The sequence below is a fragment of the Talpa europaea genome (genome assembly GCF_964194135.1).
Source record: "Talpa europaea genome assembly, chromosome: 15".
In the NCBI taxonomy this organism is placed as follows: Eukaryota; Metazoa; Chordata; class Mammalia; order Eulipotyphla; family Talpidae; genus Talpa; species Talpa europaea.
Window position 1 is genome coordinate 35,245,196 of NC_140083.1, and position 5,210 is coordinate 35,250,405.

Genomic DNA, 5,210 nt, shown 5'->3' on the forward strand with positions numbered 1-5,210 from the left:
AATGTAGAAAGGCAGCTTTCATGTTTTATTACTTGTAATGCACTTTTAAAACAAGGAATATGTTCTAATCCGGAAAAACTGGGTTACTAGGAAATTCATAAATCTTATTGCTCAAGAACTCTAGTCTCCCTAACCTTTCCTGTTGGGAGGGGGGAAGAGAAATTGGGTCACTAAGGGAAAATTACTTAAAAGTCACAGTGAAACAAAATACCCAACCCTTCCAAATCACTTGTGGCATACATACACTGTAACTTTATATCATTCATCACCCCAATGGAGAATTTTACTCCTTTTTATATAATTATACACACATTATCCAGGACAAATCCACTCATCTTTTGCTTGTTTATACTTTATAGAGAGTTCTTCACTATTAAAAAGTTTCTCTAATTTTCACCATACAGACAAAAAACCTGGGGGACAGTCTGACAGTTTTTATTTCTATTTCTAAACACTTTACATTCATCCATTCGGAAATACAAATTTCACAATCTCAAGCGGAAGCAAATTTGAAGGCAATACAACCCATTTCCAATAATCCAATTCCATATCATAGTCTCAAATTTCTAAGTAAACATCTATATAAACAAGGATATCAAAAAGAAGCTTAAAGTGACAAATACATTCAATCCTCATGTTTTCAGAATACCATTTGGTCAAGTCTGTAACGTCAAAGTCACACAATTACTTGGTTTACTATCAGTTATAAAAGGAAGATCTATGTAAACAGTTGTTAAAACTAAGACAAGTGGCATCTACAGCTCTTTAATGAAATCTATAAACACTAAAATTTCAGTACAGAAGAATCTGCATTTTGAAATATAAGATGAAGTGAATAATAATATCAACTCAAATTATGAGTGTTTGTCAAAAACTTTTAAGCAAATTTTTTTAGCATCAGTATTTCTAAATTCATGTAAATTCATTTTTAAGTAAATATTTAAACATATTTAATATGGCTTTTATAGGTTTTTACATCCATTATTGAATTAAGAATATTCTACTATAATTTCAGAGATATACTTTTATTAACTTAGTGAAATTAAATGCACTTTTACTTTTATTTGAAAACTTCTCCTTAATTGAGAAGAATGAAGATGGGGCAGGCAAAAGAAGTCATCTAAATAACTTCAAAAAGGTAACTTAAAAGTAAAAATTCCTTCTTGTGCTAACACAATGCACAAGTCTGTTTAGTCATTTACAAAAAACTCCTTTACTATCAAAATATCTTGTTATGTTCATCTTTTTACACCTGGAGATAGTACTTACCTCATTTTAACTAAAGCATTTATTGCACTATAAAATCTACGTACATAATTGCTTTTGAGCTAGGCAGCTCACTAAATAGTTAAACTTTACTACAAAGTAAACTCAGCAACCACCCCATCCCCCTCCCCCATTTCACAAAATGGACATTCAAGTAAGCTGCCTGTGTGATTGAGAACTCATCAAGTGAGGTAAAACATGCTATCACAGAAGGCAAATTAGTAAATTTGGATGGCATGTCCGTCCCTTACTCCTGTTGTTTCTTAGGTTTTCTTTAAACAATGCTAATTAAATATTCATCCAAAACAATATTCATTCAAAACAATCTAATTTACAAACTAAAACATGGTAGTAAATTTCACACTGAGATGAAGGTGAGAGAGAGCAAGGTGACTCACATTGGTATTGAATTTTTTTTAAACAAAGAACACTAATCAGTTCTAAACTCGCCATATTCTTAAACCACAGTGAGCAAAAACACTATATATACCCATTCAAGGGATCATTTCCTACTTGTTTGTCACTTCAATTAAGATAGCTGGGTAATTAGACAGGTTTTGCAAATGAAAACAAAAGGCAAAGAGAAGTAGAGCAAAAGAAGAGCTAGCCTATCCAGAAAAAGTATAACAGTTAAGGACACGTGGAAAACACAAACACAGGGCCGGATAATATTAGAAAAATCCCAGATGACGTTAAAGCTGCAGAAATAACGTTTAAATCTCATTATCACCAATTTCATTAAATGATTTAGAGAATTTAATTTTCACATAAACCTCCCTACCAGTATTCCAGGTAACACTAACTCTTAAGGAGAGGAAACATAATAAGAACTTTTGATTTCTTTTGCTTTTTCCCATATTAATGCTATTACAAACTGAACAAGGAACACAAAAGCACCCTAAATCTTGTACAATAACCAAAAAACTAAGGTCACATTTATGGTAGAAAAAATCATGTATCAAAGAAAAATGTAGAATTTTAAAATCCATATCCCCTGTTGTTTAAAAATTCTATCAAAGAAATGGATGATCTGAGAATATGTAACAAATTTTATTAGGGAGAGGAAAAGCATGAATATAAAGTACTTAAAACAGTAACTGGGTTTCATTACTGTTCGGTATACACTTAAGGGAAATTTGCTGAGCAGGGTTATTCTGGATGAGTAGAGAGAAACACAACCCAAGGGAAAGTAACAACTATGAAAGTAAAATTATTTCTTTAAGTATCATACAATCTTAACTATGTTTTGCTCAGAGTGGTCTGAGAATAGAGGTAGAAATTACAGAATATGAAGCACAATGTATTTACATACTAAAATTTACAATACTAATATTCCCATTTAAAATAACTATTTGAACTCCGATATTGAATGCTTTTAGAAAAACTGTAATACATTTTAAAAATGAGAATGCAATTAACATTACCAACAGTTCAAACACACACAAAAAAAATTAAGATGGGACAGACATTAATAGCTCGTCAACATCATTAAGTTTCCAGTTAAATTAAGAACCTGCCCTTTTCTCCATTCATCATCACTTTAATAGTAGATTACATATTTGGTTTATTTGTACACAGACTTGCTACTGACATTCACTTTAGCTTCCAAGTTACTTATTCCATTCAGTTCATTTAGGATATACATGAAAGCTCAAAAGGACTCATATTTTAAAACTTCTAAAAAGTCAACAGACCTTATGATAGTGACTGAATGTGCAGGTGTTTTCACTTAAATATATTTGATTCCAACCCCTTTATTCCAACCCCTTTATTCACATCTACATCCACAATAGTTTGGCATATAGCAAAGGTACAATATTCCAGGATAACAGAATTTTTTGCACTAGAAAGGCTTATGTAAAATTTTCCTTGGATGAAGGCACATAACAATATTACAACTTAATTCTAATTAATGTACAAACAAAACATGGGAATTTTGGTATGGTACAGATCAGTGATTAAGAAAAAATGTCAACAGTAGTTTGCAAGTTAGAAGTTCAGTTAATGTCTGAATGTAATGAAACTTAAGCCATGATATCATTAGGTGTACCCATTATTAGAATGTAATGTTAATAGTTAATCTAAGTATTTAAAATTAACAATAGATTTTATTTTTAGAAGTAGTTTATTTGGTTGACTACACTAGTTTTTAACTGAAACCAATTAAGGAAGCTCATTAATCAACTTGGGTGTAAACTAGTTAAGGAGCCCTTTGATGGGCACATCTAATCTTCAAGATGACTGAGAATGTATCCAAGTTTCACTATAATGCTTTCTTTGGTAAACAGAAACTTGTTGATAACTGACAAGTATAAATAAAAATTTATAGGTCCTGTATACCTTACTATAAATGAAATGGCTGAGAGTTAAGCATTTCACATAATAAGTTGGCCACAATTCACCTTAAGCAACTGGCAGACACAATTTTTTCATGAAACGGGATCAGATCTATTCAACCAAGGGGAACAAAGAACTACATCTTTAAAATTTAGGGTTCAGCATTTACATGATACAACATTCCATTCTTGTTCACATCCAAAACCAGTATCAACTTCAACAAGCTTAGTTTCAAAAATAAAAAATTTTGTCTCATGTGAAAGAGATTTTTGCAAATTATTCACCTTAAGTTCTATAATACAAAACATGGAGAACTATTTTAAAATTAATCTTACTATTCAAGATGCATATTCAAAATGTAAGTATTAAAACTTGCCTTTTCACTTCAAAAAGTCCTTAAACTAAATATAACGTAATAGCTTATATACCATAAAAATAAGACTTACATGCTCTCTAAATAGTATTATTCAAACAGGCTATTGTTTTTTAAAATATACTATAATAAGAAACTGCTATTCTGCTGCAGAATTACATACACTTGATAGTCTCTGATTTTGCCCATAACAATATAAATGCTAACAATTTCCATGACTGAATTTTCACTGCTTTCCATGACTATGGAAAGGGTAATTACCTATAAGGGGTTTGTTTTAGCCTAATTGAATCTGGATATGCCACCAACATATGAAAAAAAAAATACCTCTTTACAGAATTTTTGTGTCACATGCCCAAGCCTTATATTGTCCTCCCCCCACTTTTCACATGAATAAATGTCCACAAATATTAAAAAAAAATTACATATGATAATGAAGCATAAACATACAGCTCTTCCTGCTTAATGAAAAATGTACACAGAAATAGTTTAAAAATACAGAAAAAAAGACAATGATTATGGTTTGTGAATGAAACAAAGAAAATATTATTTCAAGGTAATTCTAACCTCAGATGTATGATTTGGTACAATTAAAAATTCTTAGACGTGGAATACACTGAACCCATTTTAACAGAATAACTTTCATTCTTTTCTTCTTGAATTAAAGGATACGGTTTCTTTCAAAAACAAAAACCAGATGCCAGAAAAAGTGCTTTTCTAAAAAGTGTTTTCTTAAGCAGAAAAACTTTCAATACTGAAAGCCATCTTCCTATATTATAAATTCTAACACTGTTAGATTTTCTTTAAAAGTTCTAGGAACAAATGAAGTTAAGACAGTTCAAGGAGAGAAATTTTATTTTTCCTTATGCTCCAAACATTTCATATATATATATATTTTTAAAGTCACATGCAAATGCATGTGATTAAAAGAATTTCAATTTTTAGATTTTAGAAGTAGACAATGAGTCCTCTTGATTATTTTCTTGCTTTCTTAAGATCAATTAAGAATCTGAAACCTAAAAGTTACAACTCAGCAAAACAGTAATAAGTCAAAATTTTTACCTGTCATTACTTACCAATCATATGTTCTAGATGTTTCTGGAAGAATAAATTCTGAACAAGTAGTTGGGCCATTTAAAATTTAGATATACAATGTATAAACAATAGCCTCAGAGTTGTATTACTGTTAATAATACATATGCTAAACACAACAGGAATTAGGAATACCCACCTT